General features: G+C 47.1%; 1 protein-coding gene across 4 annotated transcripts in view; it reads right to left on the reverse strand.

Moving 5' to 3' along the window:
* Window positions 1-4,318, reverse strand: part of FBXW7 (F-box and WD repeat domain containing 7) — a 205,975-nt gene extending 201,657 nt beyond the window's left edge. For 3 of the 4 annotated variants that reach the window (XM_060012163.1, XM_060012160.1, XM_060012157.1), the window contains exon 1: window positions 4,197-4,294. The gene's annotated coding sequence lies outside the window, so the exon portion shown is untranslated. Of the gene's footprint in view, window positions 1-4,196 lie in introns of all 4 variants that reach the window. The other variant, XM_060012161.1, reaches the window with a different exon arrangement.
* Between the last annotated feature and the right edge of the window lie 4,419 nt (window positions 4,319-8,737).

Raw genomic sequence — 8,737 nt, forward strand, 5'->3', positions numbered from 1 at the left:
GGCTTTGGGACCATCCGGTGATAAAACACACAAACACACACCCTCAAGGCTCTTTAATCATCCCATATCAGTCCCAAAGTTGCCAAGGCAGAGCACACGAGGTGATCACTCCCTACTACCAGGGTCCCACCTTCCCCACTTGCCTTCACTAGTAAATCATGTTAACCCCAAAAGGCTGCCCTTTAAAGTTCATCGAAACATGATTTCGCCTGCATAAAAACTGTTGTGGAAAATAGTGGGTGAGGAGAGAAGGCACTCATATGGCATATATTCCAGATCCTAGAACCACCATAGATCTAGCTCCCTGTCTAAATAGCTGTGGCCCAGAAGGTCCTGCCATTTGAATTATCACTCTTAAGAAGAGGCCAAACAGGCTACTAAGACGGTGAATTGGAACTAAGGAACACAAAAAAGTGTGGATATACATATTCCCTACCTCACAATTCTTAATCCTTGTTAGTGTCAACACTAAATGCAAGTTTCACCACAAAAATTTTAAATTTTAATTTTTAAAAAAATCAGTCTTCCAATGTCCATAAATGCTTCGAAGACGTCTGAATTTTTTTAAGTGCCAAATTGGTTTTTGTTTGTTTTTTAATAAAAAGATTTTTTTTTAAGGCATTTTCAGCACTGCTGTGCCAACACAGGGATATCCCCTCCATTGTATGGGACACAAAGACACACACCAACTGCGAGCAGGGGAAGCAGCGTTCTTTGCCAGCTATTTTTAGCCCCACTTCGTCATGTTAGAGACCAAACTTAGGATAATACTGAAAGGCAAACTTTAAAAACATGAATTTGATGAAACAGATCTGTCCTTTTATGTATAAGTTCCTTAACACTGAAATCTTATATATTCTTCTGAACAATCTCAAGGGACCTATATACCTTACAAAAAGCTTGTTAGTATTTCAAAAATAATCATCTGCCCTAAGACTGAACTGGTGCCCATGTTTAAAGGTTGTTCCTCCTTTTTCAATTTCAACCCTTATTTACTTTTAAAACAGGAGAGTCTCATCCATTCTCCTCTTCCTGTATCTTTGCTAACTTTAACACATTCCCCTCCCCCCAAATACCCATTTTTCAGCTCTCTACTCTCCATCAGCACTATAGAGAAACCTTAGTACTTTTATAATGACTCCCAATTCTACATTTTCAGCATATCACTCATTATTTTACTGTCTTAAGATTGCATTGGTATCCAACTTTAACCCTAAAATTTAATGTCCAAAGTCCACTGCCTCATTTCTGAATTACTTTTTATAAGAAACCACTAGCACCATACCAACATACTGGAAGCACCTTCTTTTTCACTCCTCCATCTGTACAGCTCTTCAATGACTGTAGTGTAAAAATGTTAGTTCTCTAGAAAAACAAAACCCTAATCCAGGTATAATGTCTCTTGGCTTAAAATACGATTTCTTCTCAGTGGTCTAAAACTACCCTCTCAGAAACATTGTTCTCAGTTCATTCTTTGGGCTGTAAACATGTATCCACACAAACACAAATTGGCCCTAAGCCTATTCAACAATCTCCCTCTGTATTCCCATAAGCTAACTTCCTAATTACATTTGTCCCTCACCCCCTCCAATTCCAAAAGTCTTAAACACTTTATCTCCACCTGTTCTTTTCTTCCTAAAAAACACTTTCTCCTGGCTCAGACACTCCAATAAGTTCTGTATAGTCCAACATCAACATTTCTCTAGTGAAAAATGTACAAATACATGTACATCTATAAGGTATCAAACAGTTGCTGACACACAGTCATCGTAGATAAAAACTGGTCCATTCCTCCTTTTATATAATTTTGTGCAATCTGCGTTTCACTGCCTCTGCCACCCATAAGCAAAAGCATCTCAAAGGCAGGGACCCACAAATGCTCTGTTGTTTCTTTGCTACCCAAATATACATTAAACATTACCATGATTTTTAACCAATCTATAGTCAAAACAATACAAGTCAAAGTTGTAAGCAACTCTGATGGAGTATAATCTACGTTCAAACTAGTTTGTTGGTCTGTCCACTTTTCCTCCCCCAAAAAACAGCCTATGCAAGACTAGATTTCTCTTTCTCCTATGTTTGTGAAGTATGGGATACATGACTTCCTCAAGGTCACAAAATAACAGATCTAGAGACATTTGTTTTTTTTGTTTTGTTTTGTTTTGTTTTTGCGGTACGCGGGCCTCTCACTGTCGTGGCCTCTCCCGTTGCGGAGCACAGGCTCACGGACGCGCAGGCTCAGCGGCCATGGCTCACGGGCCCAGCCGCTCGGCGGCATGTGGGATCTTCCCAGACCGAGGCACGAACCCATGTCCCCCTGCATTGGCAGGCGGACTCTCAACCACTGCGCCACCAGGGCAGCCCGCGAAATTTGTTTTTGATTCCACATCTAACACTACATCCACTACTCAATATATATATATATATTTTTGCGGTACGTGGGCCTCTCACTGCTGTGGCCTGTCCCGCTGCGGAGCACACGCAGGCTCAGCGGCCATGGCTCACGGGCCCAGCCTCTCCGCAGCAGGTGAGATCTTCCCGGACCGGGGCACGAACACGTGTCCCCTGCATCGGCAGGCGGACTCTCAACCACTGCGCCACCAGGGAAGCCCCACTACTCAATATTTTGATGCCAGTACTTATTTAAAGTAGAATTAAAGGTTCCTAACAAAAGCATAACAAGGAAAAGGCATATAAAGAAAAACAAAACAGCTGGTGAAGTTCCAGAGGAGGGCAAAGTGATCAAAAGGATGGAAGAAATTATTTTAAGACAAAAAGTCAGGAAAGATGATAGTAAAGAGGAACAATCAAAATCTACAAACCAGGAAAAGATGAACTCCAGCTTGTTCTAGCAATTCTCAAAATACGAACTTGGGATGTGTCTTGAAACTTTATAAAGAGACAGGTTTGGGATAAATAAATGAACTGTTACATAATTCAGGGGCTAGTAAACTTGCAGAATTCATCTCTTCAAAAGAGAAAAAGTACAGGATGAAAAGTGTTTGAGAAAGTTTTAAATAAGTTTAATCAAGATCCTGAATGGAAAAGTTAGCATGGATAATCCAGGTTATTGGATACTCATATTGCATACCAGGTTACATGGATAATCCAGGCTTCACTCCCACAAAGTTTCTCTCAGCAGTGGCTTCAGAGAGTGTAAGCTCACACAATTGTCTGGAGGGGCCATAATTCTTAGTACTGCCTATGTTCTGTTATATAAAATTCCACCCTATGCTTAACCCTAAGGTCTGTATAAACATATGAAATGTCAGTTACTTTCCTGCACCTTAATTTGGCACTCTGAGGGGATACCTAAATTACAAATCAAAGATTTTACAGACTTCACCTTTAAAATAAAGGAAGAGGAAAAACATCATTCTTCAAAGAATTAAACATCAGAAGTTTCTCCTCATTTGATACAGAAGCATGAGATAACTCAAATAAGCAAAGCTTCAAGTCATTCCAACAAACAAAAAACTGCTAGCAATTAGGACATATGCTACTGAAAAAAAAAAAAAAGCATTTGGGTAAGGAGAAAATTTAACACCTTTTATAAACTGGTTAAAGTACTAAATGCTCTCCCCCAAATCAGTTGTGATCAAAAGACCTCAGAATTTCCTGAGTAACTGAAATGTTACAGTGTCTTCCTGATACGCAGGAACTGCACCCAGGAAATGAGAAGGTAAAAAAAATTCCTGTACCACTAGGTACTGAAATGAAATCTCTCAAGGAAGACTGGCAAAAAAGAAAGCAATTTTACTTTCAGGGGTTCAAAGAGTCAGGGGTTCCCACTTGGGAACCAAATAAGAGTTGCCCAGAGACAAAAACTACCGCGCTGTTTCCCACCGGGTGTACCAGGAAAATGTGTATTACAGAGATGTCCCTTGTGCGCACACAGGCTCTGGCTTCCTCAATTTCCTTTTGCCAATTACTGGCCAGAAAGATACCAAGTGTCCACCCTGGAGAAAGACAGAACTCCTCGAAGAGAAACCTGTGGGCTTGCGTATCACACGTACAGAGCGCTAAAAGGTTACAAAACACTGGACTGCCGGATGCCTCTCCCCGCAGTGAGGACTAAGGTACCCCTCTCGTCTATACACTCCCAACACTCCTGGAAAACACCGGCAAAACTCCGGAGGACGCCCCAGCATCCTCCCCCTTTCTATCCCTCCATTCCCTTTCCCAGGGCCACTCACACTTTAGAGAAGAGCCGGGCGCTGAGAGCGTGGGGTGCTTCCCTTCCTTCTTGGGACTCAGGCGGCAGCTGCGGCAGGCTCCGGAGCGTTAGTGAGGAAGAAGCGGGGCTGGGATCGCTAAGCCGGCGGCCACCCGGGACTCTTCCGCGCCGCCGGAGCAGACGAGGCGGCGGCCCCGCTTACCTCCTCTTTTCCTCTTCCTGGGTCTCTTCAGGCTGGGTCTTCTGCCCGTCCCGGGCCACTTCTCCCCAGACAGTCACGTTTGGGAGGCTCCGGATTTTGTTTTTGAAAAGTTTCTTCTGGGCGGAGGCTGCGGCCGGCCCCCCGGGTCCCCCCCGGCCCCGCCGCCCTCGGGGCTGGGGCAGGGGAGGGGGCTCTAAGAACTCCTCCCGGAGTCCTGCCGAGGAGCCGGGGGGCCGGCGACTGGCCGAGAAAGAAGACCCCCGAGGGGGCGGAGGGGAGGGGGCAGGGAAGGAAAGGACGGCGGCGCCGGTCCTGCTGTCCCCGCCGCCCCGGCCTCCGCTTCACATCGGGGTCCCCGCCCCCCCGGTCGGGGGGTGGTTGCCGGGCTTGGGGTCCCGGCTCATACACTCCAGGGCAAGATGCTACGGCCCCGGGCGGGTGGCCGAGGCGGCGGCGAGGTGGGGGACCCGGCCGGCTCCGCTCGGCGCCGCCCCCGCTCCCGGCTCCAGCATGTGTCGCTGCGGCTGGGACCCCCTCCCTCCACCTTGGGGGTCCCTCGCCCCGCGCCCCGGAACGGACAGAAGCTCCGGCCCCTCCTCAGCGTCCTCTCACCGCGGAGCAGCCGACTAGTCCCGACCCGAGGTAGCCGCCTCCCTGCCCCCCAGCCGCCGGCTCCGGCTCGGGCTCGGGCTCCGGCGTGTGCAGCCGCCGCTGCCGGCCGGGAAGGCGAGGGGGGGAGAAGAGGGGTGGCCGCGGCTCCCTCTGGCCCAGGTTAAGGCGGAGGTCTCGGCGGCGGCCAGTGCAAGGGCGCTGGGTCTCTCGGATGCTCCCTCGCTCTCACGCTCTCGGCGGCGGCAGCGGTAGCGCCCCGAGCTCAGCTCGCTGTCTCCCTCGCTCAGTGCGGGGCTCTCGCCTCACTCCAGAGAGAGGGGCGGGAGGAAAACGGCGCGGACCGATGACGCAAGTCACCTAGCAACCGCTCTCTTCCCCCCTCCCTTTTCTCTCCGCTCGGAGGCTTCCTCCGCGGGCCTTTTTTCCCCTTTCCAACCACCCCGCCCTGGGCGCCTCTGGCGCGCACGATGACGCTCCAAGGGAAGAGGAAGTCGGGCTCGGCGAGCGGGTGGGTGCGCCTCGGGCCGCGGGACTCGCCGCCGCTGCCGCCGCCTCTACGGCCGCGTCAGAACTGAGGAGAGGAAGGGGAGGAGCCGCGTGGAGCCTAAGCTGCCGCCTAAGCTTACCCCTGACCCGAGGGCAGTGGAGAGAGCTTGTTCCGTAGCGGTTTCCTTCAGAGCAGGTGGTGACTGCTCCTTGGGGAGCAAGGAGGAGGCCCAGGCCGCGCGGCCATGCTCGGGCGCGCATCACCCGAAGGTGAGGCATTTGGCCCCAACGGGCCTTCGAAAAGCCCAGCTGAGCGAGAAGTTATCTTACAGCTTGATCCGCTGCACCTGCTCGAGGGAGCGAGCGCCCCACCCTTCCCGCCGTGTGGGGCGAGACCCAGCGCCCGGTAACGCGTGGTCGGGCCGAGCAAATGTTTGATGAATGAATGAATGAATGCCTCCCTCCCTCCCTCGCGGAGCTCAGAGGAGTTTTACGGAAGTGCAAGCGCTTTGTAAACTGCGTAGCATTGTAAAGATGAGAGTTGTAACACATCCCTCTCCCCCCCCCGTCCCCCTCCCCGCAAGGAAATAGGGGTGCGGCTTGAGTGAGGAGTCACACAACTTGAGTCTTTAGTGAAAAAGGAGGCGAATTGCTGGGACGAGGGAAGGGAGCCATCCTCCCGGAGAGTGTGGAAGGATTTTTGACTTTTTCAGGAGGAGAATTTAGCAGTGCCTCCCTTTCAGGAATCATTCTTGCTTGTGGTTTGGAGCTTTGGAGAGCTGGTATTGGTTGTTAATCAGTGTCCATTACCGTCATCAAGAAATTTTGGCCTGTGTTTCAGGTCTGACTCAAAGGCTGTTTCCTTTGTAAAATATCATTACCATTTAGGCAGGTCTTCCTACGGGTGTTATCCTGGAAAGTAAATCAAAGTAAAAAACTCATGAGGTTGAAAGGGTGGTTCTCTAGGACAAGAAATTTTAAGATAAAAGGATTTCAGAATCCTCAGAAATCTGTCTTGAACCTGTCCTGGTGAATAGTGTGAGAACGGGATAAAAGCAGCAGTGATGAAAGGAAGCAGATTCCACAGTTGGGTCTCCGGACTCTGGCGCTCCTTGCCTCGTCTGGAAGCAGCAGTAGTGGCTGTTACAGGTCTTTCCACCTCAGGGGGTGAGGCGCAAGTGTTTATAGGCAGATCTGGGGAGCTTAGAGTTCCTGACACTCCTGCCACCACCATATGCAAATAGGCCAAGGAAACTTGTAACTGGGTAAAATCCAAGGGCTCATTTTTATTAAAATGCTGCAGTAAAAGTGATGGGAGGAGGGAGATGGATATTGCCAAAGCAAGAAGAGACTCACAAAGTAGCGTCTGCACAGCTGACCTTCATCCAAAGTTCTAAGAACCAGGTTAACTCTCCTACTTTTCAGCTACCCTGGATTTGACTCTCTTCTAGTGACCAGTCCTTGCCAGGTCCTTCCAAATAAGACTCACAGGAAATCAAACCAGCAAGTGATGGCCCCACATGGCTACAAAGTAAATCTTTTTGGATTTTGCTCCTCCTCCTAATTTTTTGATGAAAATGGCAAGAATAAAATATACAGAATGAGGGGATTTTGTAAAGCCAAGCACCTCTGAGAGCTTTGGATGAAAAGAATGCAAACATCAGAGCTCTGCAACCCAGCAGAGGACACCTCCAGAAAAGTGTGTAACCACATGGAGCTTTTCAGCAGCCTGATCTGTTTTCGTTGTCAGTGGCTCCACCAGAGAACTTTGGTGCTGAGAGGCAGAATGGCACTCAGCCACCTACTGATGAAGTTACAGCTGCACTAGCTTACTAGGCAAGATCCACCCACTTCACCCAGTATGGTAACTGGAGGAAACAGCTGGAACTGGTGACGGCAGAGAAGGAAGTTCAAACATTTCCAACTTGGTCTGCATCTCTTTAGTTCTTTTACTTCTTATTAATCCAGAGGAGAAAACAGCTGGTTCATTCGCAATTCCAAAAAAAATCCGAAGTTTTAGGTAACAGCGTTCTTTGCCTGGTACATCAGTTTGTGTGATAAAGATCTGCATACTATGTTAAAATATAACAATGGGATATTTGTATAAGGCTCTTCTCTGCTACACTTGAAAGTGAGCTCGTCTGAGAAACTATTTTATCAGTTTTATTATACCACATCAGTAGCTTTTGCTGTCAAAGATTTCATAAGCTAAATTTTCTAGCAAACTTTCTTTCTAGAAATTCCATCTACAATATTCAGTTACTTTTAGCGGTTTTATTGTGACATATGCATTAAAATGCATAAATCAGTTATTCAGTTGTAATGAGTAATTGTAAAAGAAACCTCCATGTAACCAACCAGGTCAAGAACTGGAACACTGCCAGCACCCCAGAAGTCCCCCAGTGACCTTCCTGAACACAACTCTTTCCCTCCCTTTTAGAGGTAACCATTATTCTAACTTTTGTGATAACCATTTCCTTGCTTTTCTCTATTGTTTTATCACAAGTATGCATGCATCCCTAAACAGTATATTGTTTGGTTTTGCCCTTTCTTGGAACAAAATAATATGTAACCTGTTGTGCTTACGGCTTCGCTCAACATCGTGTTTAATCCATATGTTGTTCCTATAACTGTAATTTATTCATTTTAATTGTTGCATATTACAGTGTTCTATTGTAGCAATATGCCGTCATTTATTAGGCATTCTATTGTTGATGGATATCTAGGTTGTTCCAGTTTGGAACTGTTACAAATGCTGCTGTAAATATTCCTCATGTATGTATTCCATCACGTCTATGTGAGTTTCTGTATGGTGTATACCTGGGAGGGGTTATGTGTATTATAAATGTGAACGAATCATGCCGCACTGTTTTCTAAAGTGTTACACTCACGCCCACTGTGTATGAGCCTCATGGCTCCACACCCTCAACCACATTTGGTATAGTCAGTCCTTTTCAGCTTTGCCAGCTTGGTGGGGGTGTATACTTATCATTGTGGTTTTAACTTGCACTTCCCTGATTGCTGATGCTATTGAGGACGTTTTCATAGATCAACTAGCCATTTGTATTTCTTATTTTGTGAAATGTGTTATCGTTTTCATGCCTAATCACCGAGATACCCGATTTTCCAATATCCTTTTATAGTCCACTTTTGAATGATATAGTTCAGGTAAGGTAATACTACCAAATGAGTTACATTTGGGACAAGTTCTTTCCAAAATAAGGATAATTATAGTTTACCTAATTATCTCTTATGAATTT

The sequence above is a fragment of the Delphinus delphis genome, chromosome 5, assembly GCF_949987515.2.
Source record: "Delphinus delphis chromosome 5, mDelDel1.2, whole genome shotgun sequence".
Taxonomy (NCBI): domain Eukaryota; kingdom Metazoa; phylum Chordata; class Mammalia; order Artiodactyla; family Delphinidae; genus Delphinus; species Delphinus delphis.